Source organism: Mesoplodon densirostris, chromosome 5, assembly GCF_025265405.1.
Source record: "Mesoplodon densirostris isolate mMesDen1 chromosome 5, mMesDen1 primary haplotype, whole genome shotgun sequence".
Lineage (NCBI taxonomy): Eukaryota > Metazoa > Chordata > Mammalia > Artiodactyla > Ziphiidae > Mesoplodon > Mesoplodon densirostris.
Window position 1 is genome coordinate 91,786,425 of NC_082665.1, and position 14,062 is coordinate 91,800,486.

The window sequence follows — 14,062 nt, forward strand, 5'->3', positions numbered from 1 at the left end:
TTTTACATCTCTTGGTAAAAAAAAGAACTGCTAAGTTCTTAGTGACATGCTCCAGGACTCAAAAACTTGTCCTTATGACATCTTGTTTCTTCTTCTCAAAGCTAGTAACAGTAACAGCTTCCCCACTGGGGAAGCCCTAGATTTGTTTTTGTTTGCTTTTACATCTCTTGGTAAAAAAAGAACTGCTAAATTCTTAGTGACATGCTCCAGGACTCAAAAACTTGTCCTTATGACATCTTGTTTCTTCTTCTCAAAGCTAGTAACAGTAACAGCTTCCCCACTGGGGAAGCCCTAGATTTGTTTTTGTTTGCTTTTACATCTCTTGGTAAAAAAAGAACTGCTAAATTCTTAGTGACATGCTCCAGGACTCAAAAACTTGTCCTTATGACATCTTGTTTCTTCTTCTCAAAGCTAGTAACAGGTTGTAGTAATTGGAGATTCTCTTTTGAGTGAGAGACATAGATGCAACTGTACATAGAACAAAACTGGTTTATGATAATGACATGCATGACAAAATCAGTAACATTAGGAGATAGAATTTGCTGGAATGCATATTTAGGTAGTGGGGCTACTAGCACTTACAATAGTATATGAAAACTCTGAGAAAACATCTTTGCTCTTTCTAAAGATGTAGGCAGGAGACTGACTTGGGGAGCCTGGCTTGAGTTCTCATTGCTTCTTTTAGTAAAGGGCGGGGACAAAGGAAGAGAGAAGACAAGTTGGGAAATAAATGGTTGGCTTTGAATTTTTAAGCCTGGGCTTAAGACACATGTGGTCTGTGAATAGGGATCAAAAAAATGGCAGACAGATTTCTTCTCTCACAAGAACTCTGTAATAGTTTTCCTAACAATGGAATGGGGTTGCACCAGAAGGTAGAATTCCTTAGTTCTGGGCAATGCTGCAACCAATGAAGAACTTTTTAGTGAGAGAACTGTAAAGAGGGTTCAAGCATAAGTGATAGGACTAGACGATAATTAAATATTCTTATAATCTGTGATTTTATTATTTGGTTAATTTTTGTGTATTAAAACAATTTTTTTTACAAGGGAGTAATAAAACACCAGGCCAGTTAACCTAGGTCACAGGATATAAATATCAATTTCTATCTTTTGAAAAGAGTAATCCAATACTCTAATCCAATACCCAGAATTTAATCCAATATTCTAATCCAATACACAGAATTTAATATTTACAGAATTGAAAAGAAACCCGTGTTTTATATAACATCATCACAAACAAAAATTTTTAGAGAGTACTGTTTCATGTGACGCCACACTGGGGAATTGTGATATTTCAAGTTAGCTGTATTAGGAGGACAAAAACAAATAGCAAAATCTGGAACAATGGAGTAGGTTGGGAAGAGGGCTGGATCTCCCAGATGACAGGAATGGCAAATGAGGAGGGTGAATTTTCAGATGCTGATAAAACTATATGCAGAAAGTGAAGTAAACTATGTTAGGTCAAGATTCCAGCTCTCATGAGACCAAATATACTCTTATATGACAATTGTCATAACCCTTCAAGTTCAACCCATATTTTATCCAGTCTTTTAAGCCAGTGTAAATATTATGCATTTAACCATGTGGGACAATGCTTTTGATTTTATAATAAAAATTAATTGAAAATATGAATTATAACCAAGTTTTCTGAGATATATTCCATAAAATTGGAGGATCTTTATTTTCTGTTGCAGGATTCAATTGTGACATTCCTTAATTATAATTAATGAATTACCTGAGTCAACATATTCTAATTAATTAAACACAATTAAATAAAACTCAAAGAAAGTAAAATATAAGCTGTCTATCATAATATATCTTTAAATTTTCATTTTCAGATAATTTCAAGGAAAACCAAGTTGTCACGTGGAATGTACTATAGCTTGAAAACCTCTCCTCATGATCGCTGAAACCAAAGCCTTTCATAAGGTTTTGAGATGACACATTTTCCATTGCCATCAAAAAATAGTTCATACTGCCATGGGCCCTTAGAACTGTTCCCCTTTCCTCTTCAGCTTTGGGTGTATCTCTATTCGTAATGAATTCTATAGGTCATATGACATCTAAAGCCCTTTCCAAACTGATGTGTTAATATTCTATTTATTTTTCTTTTCTTGAGGATCTGCATCAATTTTTTTCTGTATTAGAATTTACTTTTTTTCTATGTTAATAGTTAGCTCAGTGGTTTAGAAAATAGTTGTCAGAAGGGTGAGATCTTATGTAAAATCTTTAGTATTGGACCAGTTGTTTTTGATTTTTGTTTTTTTGTTTTTTGTTTTTTCTAAGCATAGCCAGCCACCTTGGAAATGCACATTATCAATTAGTTTTGCTGAACACAGCTGGGGACATTAGGGGAAAGAATGTGATGAGAACAGCATATCTATCAGCATACACTCCAAGGGAATCCATTATAAACACATCCCCTAGGGGTCCAAGTGATTTCTGCAAACAGAGGAAGCTCATTTATTCAATAAGATTAGGACCAGTAGTTGGCCTGGGTACTGGACATGTTGTTTAGCATATGGAATCCAAAGTCAATGATATATATAACCTATAGCATTTATTTTAACTTAAGACATGTAAATATACTTTTAGTAATGAAGAATTAAGACTTTTCCTTGAATATGGGCTCTCTTTTGTTTTGTGTTATATTTTTAGTATAAACCACATCCATTTTGTATCCTCTCTATATCCAGTTTCATTTTCTTGAAAAAAAAGTAAAGATACTTGCAGTTATCTGTGAAAAATAATTCTAGGTTTTTATGATTTTTTTCATACCTAATTCAAGTGTTTTTTCAACTATTCACTTTTAGCAAGCCTTCTCAAAACTTTCAACTAGCTCTAATTTAACAATCAAATTTTATTGATTTTTACAATATTTAATCAAATTTATATAATTACAAATATGTTCTAAAAGAAGAACATAAATTCACCTTGTGAAGGTGTCCCCTCCCCATATTCCATACCAAGAAGGGGGTAACAGCCTTATCACTGGAGATAAGATGGCACCAAGAAAGTCTACACAAACAAACCTTACTAACTAGCCCTTATCTACCACTAGTTTCCCCATATATTTACTTTCCTACAATTGACCACCCTTAAAATCTAAGTCCCTTTTTCTTTTTTTTTGTCACTTCCCTACAAAAATTTTGCTCTTTGTTAAGATGCTATATAAGCCCAAGTTCTAACCACCTGAGTAACTCATTACTGAATTCTCGCATATGTATATGCAATGTACACATTAATAAATTCTGTTTTTCTCTTGTTAATCAGTCTTTTGTAAGTTTATTTTAAAGACCCAACTACTAAGCCTAAGAGGGTAGAGGAAATTTGTTCCTTTCCTACATAGGCAAAGAATTCAACTGGTGGGTGAAGAAGCTAATGGTGAAAGAGTAGTTGCTAGCTTGAGTTTACAATATGCCATGGACATCAGTCACGTTCAAGGAGAAAATGGCTAGTGAGAGTTAGTCTAAGGCACATAAATGGAGCTCAGTTAGGAGAGCTTTCAATGTTTTACTTTCCTAGATTACAGACTCCCCAAAAGAAGTGTCTGCATCTTATGCATCTTTCTATTTCCTGTTTATCCAACACAGTGCCTGGCACATAATAAACACACACATTTGTTTCTTCATTTGCATTCATATATTTTGACAACACACAGTCATCCCAATTAGAAACCATTCTCTTCAAGGGTATGAGTGATGGTTGTATTTTGCTTTGTTTTCTCTCATGCTCACTGAGCAATAAGGCAAAGTTAACATCCTGTTTGTGGTTTATTTTGATTGCCATTTGGTCAGCTTGAGCCTGAGAAAATTATGCGCAATTGTTTAAGAGGGTCAATTTATGCTGAAAGCTTTGGAATTATCTTAGAGCCATCTTGAAGCCGCTGCAGATTACAATTGCAGTCATAGAACTGCTAGAAAACAAAATGAATCTAGTGACATTTGGTGTGCAATGTCAAAACATGTTTGGATTACTCCCTTGAACACAAGCATTAAAGAGCTGGCCATTGATGGATTATAGGATTTTACTAGATGTTAACTTTCTATAAAATTGTGTTTGTATTTTGTGAAAGTTGTACATGTTCATCGTTTTAAAAGTCAAAGAGTAATAAAAGACCTATGTTTATTTTTTAAAACAAAACTCTCTACTGACCCACCACTCCCATTCCTCAGTCTCTATTCCTAGACTGGACCTAACTTCAACTCCTTCATAGCTATTTTTTCTCATATGTAATTCTATATTTCTAAATAATATGGCAATATTTCTATCTGCTGACATTTCTATTCCAATCGTTAGTCTCCCTACTATAGAAAATGAGAATTGAGCTTTCTTACTTCTTGTCTATCTCCACCCCTTGCTATATCCATTTTTTTCTCTCCTTCATTCTCTCAACCTTACCTCGTGTTTTATTCAACCAATATTCTGTATTTATATAACTATATAAATATTGATCGTAGATAAGCCATTTAGTGTAGTATTATGATTACAATTTTTTTTCTTTTCTGAGTTTTCTGTGGAGCCAGAAATTGCTTCATTTTTCTCATTTGTTTATTTGTCTCTGTAACTAACACTAATTCAATGCAAACTTTCTAAGAAAACTTATAGGCTCCCTTGAATAAGATCAGGCACAGAAAGGAATCTAACAGTCCTGTTTTTTTTTCTTTAAAGACAGATCTTTTAGTGTCATCCAGCCAGTTGCTTCAGTGGGGTTGGTTTCCCTTATGGTTGTAGCACAGTTGTTGCTTAAGACTTCTCTGTCATTGCTTTGGGAATTTCTTCTGCCTCTCCCTTGCATTGGGTCCCCTGTTTCCTGAATCTCCTTGGCTAACTATTTCTTATGGATGATACTTTCCAGTAGCTTCTTGAGAAAGACTGATTGAAGGGTAAATTCCTGGAAACTTTCAATGTCTCAAAAAGTCTTCTTATAACCCCACATGTAATTGATCATATGGCTAGTTATAGGATTCTAGGTTAAAAAAATTGCCCCTCAGAATTTTAAAGGCAATGCCCCATCCTATTCTTGTCTACCTTCCAGTTTGATAAGCATGATAGCCTCTGTTGTATCTGACTGGTTATTTTTAAAAGGTTTTCCAATGTTTTCTTTTTACCTGATGTTCTGAAATTTCACAGTACTGTATCTCAATGTAAGTCTTTTTTGTTCATTTGTGCTCTGCATTTGGCTGACTCCTTTAATCCAAAAATGCATGCCTTCAGTATGTGATAATTGTACTCTGTTTTGGGGGAGTCATTTCTGATCCTCTGTTTTCTCTTTCTGAAACCCTAATTAATCAGGTGCTGATCTCCTGGATTGATTCTCTACTGTATGTAAGTTTTTGGTCTCCTGTTTTCCATCGATTTGTTTTATTTTTACACTCTCTGAGAGATTTCTTCAACCTTTATACTGGATTTTTTTGACAATCATTTTAATTTCTAAGCATTCTTTCTTGTTTTCTAAATACTTCATTTATAGTTTCCTAATCAAATTATATATGTACAGTATCTGAAATATCTTTTCTTCTTTTATGTCTAAAGATACACATACACAAATACATTCACACTCACACATACACACTTATTTAGTTTCTTCTTGCACTGTTTTTTTTTTTTTTACAAGGTTTTATGTTGTTTCGGATCCTGACTTCAGTACCAAATGGTACAGAAAAGGCTGATGAGAAATGTGTCTGTGTGTCTGTGAAGGCAGCCATCTTTGAATAAATGGAAAAGGACTGGATTTTTTGTTGTTGTTGTTGAGGGCATCCAAATGTCAGTCAGAATCTAGAGGTCTTTTTGCTTGGGCCACTTAGTTTCCCCAGAAGAGAATTCTTCACTTTCATTCAGTATGGACAATATATTTAACCCTTGTTTTCAGTGTAGTACTTCACCCCCAGGCACAGCTGGAGTCCCTGAATCTTTCCAGGAAGTATACTTCCTGTCTTCTATGAGAGTGTGGAAAGAGTAATTAATTAGCAGTCTGAGTGGACCATGGGCTCTGAGACTCTGCATATGCTCTTATGGACTTAATAAAGCAATCCTCCTTATTTCCATCCTCCCCTGAACCCTGGACTTCCAAGGTCCCTGATAACTAATTCCTAAGCCTAGCAAGGATTGTGTATCTGAGTTTGGTTTCATCCTGCTGGTAAATCCATTTCCTCTTCTCAGGCAGTGAAGTCTGTTTGGCTAACTGGATAACCGCACCTCCACGCACTTTCTTTCTTCCAAAACTTGCTGCCATCTCTTGTCCGCTGACATCCTACATCCTGTTGTCTATGCACTTCTGTGTTTATACTTGATTCCTTTGTTTTCATTTTAGTGAGATTTAGGGAAGGAATGGGATAATGATTACGAGAGTTTCTTCTCTCACTAGTAAGAGGAAGCTGTTCAGTATTTGCTTTTAAAATGCTAAATGCATTATATAGTAACTACTATTAATTCATTTATCAGTTCCAACCTTCAGTTAACAGTATTTTGACTTTGGATATTAACTTTCCCAAATTATGTACTCCTAAAACCACTAGAACTATGTATCATTTATTTTTTATTTTATTTTTTAACATCTTTATTGGAGTATAATTGCTTTACAATGGTGTGTTAGTTTCTCCTTTATAACAAAGTGAATCAGTTATACATATACATATGTTCCCATATCTTTTCCCTCTTGCATCTCCCTCCCTCCCACCCTCCCTATCATTTATTTTTATAACTTGAAAAATAAGCAGTCTGAGAGCTACCATAAAATGAAAACAGTTAATTTGCACACTGTTGCTTTTGAATGTGGTTACTTTAGATTATGTTCTTAAATTTATCTTATCTTGGAAAGCGCGGAGCCCAGAGACGGGCGTGGGACGCTGGGGCTGCTGCCGCCGCCAAGAAGCCTGTGTGCGAGCACAGGTCACTGTCCACACCGCCCTTCCGGGAGCCTGTGCAGCCTGCCACGGCCGGAGTCCCGGGATCCAGGGGCGGCTTCCCTGGGAGAACGCACGGCGCGCCTCGGGCTGCTGCAACGTCACGCCGACCTCTGCCGCTGCAGGCTCGCCCCGCACTCCGTGCCCCTCCCTCCCGCCCGGCCTGAGCGAGCCAGAGTCCCCGAAGAGGCTGCTCCTTTAACCCTGTCCTGTCTGAGCGAAGAACAGATGCCCTCCGGCGACCTACACGCAGAGGCGGGGCCAAATCCAAAGCTGAGACCCAGGAGCTGTGAGAACAAAGAAGAGAAAGGGAAACCTCTCCCAGCAGCCTCAGAAGCAGCGGATTAAAGCTCCACAATCAACTCCATGTACCCTGCATCTGTGGAATACATGAATAGACAACAAATCATCCCAAATTGAGTAGCCAGGAGTCAGTGCTGTGCCTCTGAGGTGGGAGAGCGAACTTCAGGACACTGGTCCACAAGAGACCTCCCAGCTCCACATAATATCAAACGGCGAAAATCTTCCAGAGATCTCCATCTCAACAGCAGCACCCAGCTTCACTCAACGACCAGCAAGCTACAGTGCTGGACACCCTATGCCAAACAACTAGCAAGACAGGAACACAACGCCACCCATTAGCAGAGAGGCTGCCTCAATTCATAAAAAGTCCGCAAACACCCCAAAACACACCACCAGACGTGGACCTGCCCACCAGAAAGACAAGATCCAGCCTCATCCACCAGAACACAGGCAGTAGTCCCCTCCACCAAGAAGCCTACACAACCCACTAAACCAACCTTAGCCACTGGGGACAAACACCAAAAACAACAGGAACCACGAACCTGCAGCCTGCAAAAAGGAGACCCCAAACACAGTAACATAAGCAAAATGAGAAGACAGAAAAACACACAGCAGGAGAAGGAGCAAGATAAAAACCCACCAGACCTAACAAATGAAGAGGTAATAGGCAGTCTATCTGAAAAAGAATTCAGAATAATGATGGTAAAGATGATCCAAAATCTTGGAAATAGAATAGACAAAATGCAAGAAACAGTTAACAAGGACCTAGAAGAACTAAAGACGAATCAAGCATCAATTAAAAACACAATAAATGAAATAAAAAATACTCTAGATGGGATCAATAGCAGAATAACTGAGGCAGAAGAACGGATAAGTGAGGTGGAAGATAAAATAGTGGAAATAACTGCTGCAGAGCAAAATAAAGAAAAAAGAATGAAAAGAACAGAGGACAGTCTCAGAGACCTCTGGGACAACATTAAACGCACCAACATTCGAATTATAGGGGTTCCAGAAGAAGAAGAGAAAAAGAAAGGGACTGAGAAAATATTTGAAGAGATTATAGTTGAAAACTTCCCTAATATGGGAAAGGAAATAGTGAATCAAGTCCAGGAGGCACAGAGAGTCCCATACAGAATAAATCCAAGGAGAAATACACCAAGACACATATTAATCAAACTGTCAAAAATTAAACACAAAGAAATCATATTAAAAGCAGCAAGGCAAAAACAACAAATAACACACAACGGAATCCCCATCAGGATAACAGCTGATCTCTCAGCAGAAACTCTACAAGCCAGAAGGAAGTGGCAGGACATACTTAAAGTGATGAAGGAGAAAAACCTGCAACCAAGATTACTCTACCCAGCAAGGATCTCATTCAGATTTGATGGAGAAATTAAAACCTTTACAGACAAGCAAAAGCTGAGAGAGTTCAGCACCACCAAACCAGCTTTACAACAAATGCTAAAGGAACTTCTCTAGGCAAGAAACACAACAGAAGGAAAAGACCTACAATAACGAACCCAAAACAATTAAGAAAATGGGAATAGGAACATACATATCAATAATTACCTTAAATGTAAATGGACTAAATGCTCCCACCAAAAGACACAGACTGGCTGAATGGATACAAAAACAAGACCCATATATATGCTGTCTACAAGAGACCCACTTCAGACCTAGAGACACATACAGACTGAAAGTAAGGGGATGGAAAAAGATATTCCATGCAAATGGAAACCAAAAGAAAGCTGGAGTAGCAATTCTCATATCAGACAAAATAGACTTTAAAATAAAGACTACTAGAAGAGACAAAGAAGGACACTACATAATGATCAAGGGATCAATCCAAGAAGAAGATATAACAATTGTAAATATTTATGCACCAAACATAGGAGCACCTCAATACATAAAGGAAATATTAACAGCCATAAAAGGAGAAATCGACAGTAACACAATCATAGTAGGGGACTTTAACACCCCACTTTCACCAATGGACAGGTCATCCAAAATGAAAATAAATAAGGAAACACAAGCTTTAAATGATACATTAAACAAGATGGACTTAATTGATATTTATAGGACATTCCATCCAAAAACAACAGAATACACATTTTTCTCAAGTGCTCATGGAACATTCTCCAGGATAGATCATATCTTGGGTCACAAATCAAGCCTTGGTAAATTTAAGAAAATTGAAATTGTATCAAGTATCTTTTCCGACCACAATGCTATGAGACTAGATATCAATTACAGGAAAAGAGCTGTAAAACATACAAACACATGGAGGCTAAACAATACACTACTTAATAACGAAGTGATCACTGAAGAAATCAAAGAGGAAATTAAAAAATACCTAGAAACAAATGACAATGGAGACACGACGACCCAAAACCTATGGGATGCAGCAAAAGCAGTTCTAAGAGGGAAGTTTATGGCAATACAATCCCACCTTAAGAAACAGGAAATATCTCAAATAAACAACCTAACCTTGCACCTAAAGCAATTAGAGAAAGAAGAACAAAAACATCCCAAAGTTAGCAGAAGGAAAGAAATCATAAAAATCAGATCAGAAATAAATGAAAAAGAAATGAAGGAAATGATAGCAAAGATCAATAAAACTAAAAGCTGGTTCTTTGAGAAGATAAACAAAATTGATAAACCATTAGCCAGACTCATCAAGAAAAAAAAGGAGAAGACTCAAATCAATAGAATTAGAAATGAAAAAGGAGAAGTAACAACTGACACTGCAGAAATACAAAAGATCATGAGAGATTACTATAAGCAACTCTATGCCAATAAAATGGATAACCTGGAAGAAATGGACAAATTCTTAGAAATGCACAACCTGCCAAGACTGAATCAGGAAGAAATAGAAAATATGAACAGACCAATCACAAGCACTGAAATTGAAACTGTGATAAAAAATCTTCCAACAAACAAAAGCCCAGGACCAGATGGCTTCACAGGCGAATTCTATCAAGCATTTAGAGAAGAGCTAACACCTATCCTTCTGAAACTCTTCCAAAATATAGCAGAGGGAGGAACACTCCCAAACTCATTCTACGAGGCCACCATCACCTTGATACCAAAACCAGACAAGGATGTCACAAAGAAAGAAAACTACAGGCCAATATCACTGATGAACATAGATGCAAAAATCCTCAACAAAATATTAGCAAACAGAATCCAACAGCACATTAAAAGGATCATACACCATGATCAAGTGGGGTTTATTCCAGGAATGCAAGGATTCTTCAATATACGCAAATCAATCAATGTGATACACCATATTAACAAACTGAAGGATAAAAACCATATGATCATCTCAATAGATGCAGAGAAAGCTTTTGACAAAATTCAACACCCATTTATGATAAAAACCCTGCAGAAAGTAGGCATAGAGGGAACTTTCCTCAACATAATAAAGGCCATATATGACAAACCCACAGCCAGCATTGTCCTCAATGGTGAAAAACTGAAACCATTTCCACTAAGATCAGGAACAAGACAAGGTTGCCCACTCTCACCACTCTTATTCAACATAGTTTTGGAAGTTTTAGCCACAGCAATCAGAGAAGAAAAGGAAATAAAAGGAATCCAAATGGGAAAAGAAGAAGTAAAGCTGTCACTGTTTGCAGATGACATGATACTATACATAGAGAATCCTAAAGATGCTACCAGAAAACTACTAGAGCTAATCAATGAATTTGGTAAAGTTGCAGGATACAAAATTAATGCACAGAAATCTCTGGCATTCCTATATACTAATGATGAAAAATCTGAAAGTGAAATCAAGGAAACACTCCCATTTACCATTGCAACAAAAAGAATAAAATATCTAGGAATAAACCTACCTAAGGAGACAAAAGACCTGTATGCAGAAAATTATAAGACACTGATGAAAGAAATTAAAGATGATACAAATAGATGGAGAGATGTACCATGTTCTTGGATTGGAAGAATCAACATTGTGAAAATGACTCTACTACCCAAAGCAATCTACAGATTCAATGCAATCCCTATCAAACTACCACTGGCATTTTTCACAGAACTAGAACAAAAAATTTCACAATTTGTATGGAAACACAAAAGACCCCGAATAGCCAAAGCAATCTTGAGAACGAAAAACGGAGCTGGAGGTATCAGGCTCCCTGACTTCAGACTATACTACAAAGCTACAGTAATCAAGACAGTATGGTACTGGCACAAAAACAGAAAGATAGATCAATGGAACAGGATAGAAAGCCCAGAGATAAACCCACGGACATATGGTCACCTTATCTTTGATAAAGGAGGCAGGAATGTACAGTGGAGAAAGGACAGTCTCTTCAATAAGTGGTGCTGGGAAAACTGGACAGGGACATGTAAAAGTATGAGATTAGATCACTCCCTAACACCATACACAAAAATTAGCTCAAAATGGATTAAAGACCTAAATGTAAGGCCAGACACTATCAAACTCCTAGAGGAAAACATAGGCAGAACACTCTATGACATAAATCACAGCAAGATCCTTTTTGACCCACCTCCTAGAGAAATGGAAATAAAGACAAAAATAAACACATGGGACCTAATGAAACTTCAAAGCTTTTGCACAGCAAAGGAAACCATAAACAAGACGAAAAGACAACCCTCAGAATGGGAGAAAATATTTGCAAATGAAGCAACTGACAAAGGATTAATCTCCAAAATTTATAAGCAGCTCATGCAGCTCAATAGCAAAAAAACAAACAACCCAATCCAAAAATGGGCAGAAGACCTAAATAGACATTTCTCCACAGAAGATATACAGACAGCCAACAAACACATGAAAGGATGCTCAACATCTTTACTCATTAGAGAAATGCAAATCAAAACTACAATGAGATATCATCTCACACCAGTCAGAATGGCCATCATCAAAAAATCTAGAAACAATAAATGCTGGAGAGGGTGTGGAAAAAAGGGAACACTCTTGCACTGCTGGTGGGAATGTGAATTGGTACAGCCACTATGGAGAACGGTATGGAGGTTCCTTAAAAAACTACAAATAGAACTACCATATGACCCAGCAATCCCACTACTGGGCATATACCCTGAGAAAACCATAATTCAAAAAGAGACATGTACCAAAATGTTCATAGCAGCCCTATTTACAATAGCCCGGAGCTGGAAACAACCTAAGTGTCCATCATCGGATGAATGGATAAAGAAGATGTGGCACATATATACAATGGAATATTACTCAGCCATAAAAAGAAATGAAATTGAGCTATTTGTAATGAGGTGGATGGACCTAGAGTGTGTCATACAGAGTGAAGTAAGTCAGAAAGAGAAAGACAAATACTGTATGCTGACACATATATATGGAATTTAAGAAAAAAATGTCATCAAGAACATAGGGGTAAGACAGGAATAAAGACACAGACCTACTAGAGCATGGACTTGAGGATATGGGGAGGGGGAAGGGTAAGCTGTGACAAAGTGAAAGAGCGGCATGGACATATATACACTACCAAACGTAAGGTAGATAGCTAGTGGGAAGCAGCCGCATAGCACAGGGAGATCAGCTCGGTTCTTTGTGACCGCCTGGAGGGATGGGATAGGGAGGGTGGGAGGGAGACGCAAAAGGGAGGGGATATGGGAACTTATGTATATGTATAACTGATTAAATTTGTAAAAAAAAAAAAAAAAAAAAATTATCTTATCTTATTCTATAATAAGATGTTTTAATGCACATCCGATTCCCTATCATTCTCAAAAGTATTTGCATTCAGTGCTTTGTTTTCTTTATCTGATTTACCTTATGAAATATTCCCTTTGGCGGAGATTATTACTAATTTTCTGAGTCAATGAGATTTCATACATGTAAATATAATCTAGTTATATGGTCGAAACACTTTAGCATACATGCTTGAATCATTCTCTCTGCTAACATAATTTTCAATTGAAATATATTACTTTAGTTTGAAGATAAAATATATTAAGGGTCTCTTTTTAAATAATGTATGCATTATGAATCTGTGCTTATAAGTTTATGATGCCTTCAAGTAGGCCACATTGTCAGTAGAAAAATTATGGTGCGAGGTTGTTTTTATGCTGCTGATAAAATGAAAGTGTGTTAGGTTAGGTACTAATACATTAAAAATGATAGTTAAATGGGATGCCACTGAATTGCGTTTGTGTTCAAATTGAAACAAAAAGCGATATTTACCCAGCATTCCCTGAAGCAACCATTCCAGGTGAAGTTTTTATTGAACTTGGCAAACAAATGATGACAGTCATATTCTTAAGTAGAATAAATTGCTGGAAAAAAGAACAGCTCCATCTCAATGACCAGTTTTGCTGTTCTTTTTAACCAGTCAGATTTTGGCTTTAGCTAAGTTCAATTGATGATTTAATTGTTGCTTGCTTTAAGCGGGTGTTTATTCTGTACTGTGTAGGATGAGTAAACTAAGGGTTTTCTTTACTTTGCCTCAACTGAGCTAGTTCAACACAAAAGTTACTTGAAGAATCCTGACCTCAGGACCAAACAGTACAAAACCAGAGGCAGTGTGATAAACTATATAATGCTCCCTAAATCCACATCCTAATTCCCTGACCCTGTGAATATGTTACCTTATATGGCAGAAGGGACTTTGCAGATGTGATTAAATTAGAGGTCTGGAGATAGGAAAAGTATTCTGGATTATCCAGGTGAGCTCAGTGGTGTAATCACAAGTGTCCATACAAGAGGGAAGCAGAGGGAAATGTGAGACTACAGAGAGGAGAAGTGACGTGATGATGAAAGCAAAGAGAGATGTAAAGACACTTTGAAAATGGAGGAAGGGGCCATGAGCCAAGGAAAGCAAGGAGTGCTGCTCTACAGGCTGC

General features: G+C 37.1%; 1 protein-coding gene across 1 annotated transcript in view; it reads left to right on the forward strand.

Moving 5' to 3' along the window:
• The window catches only part of LOC132490490 (EGF-like and EMI domain-containing protein 1), a 505,293-nt gene that overhangs the window by 277,069 nt on the left and 214,162 nt on the right, over positions 1-14,062 (forward strand).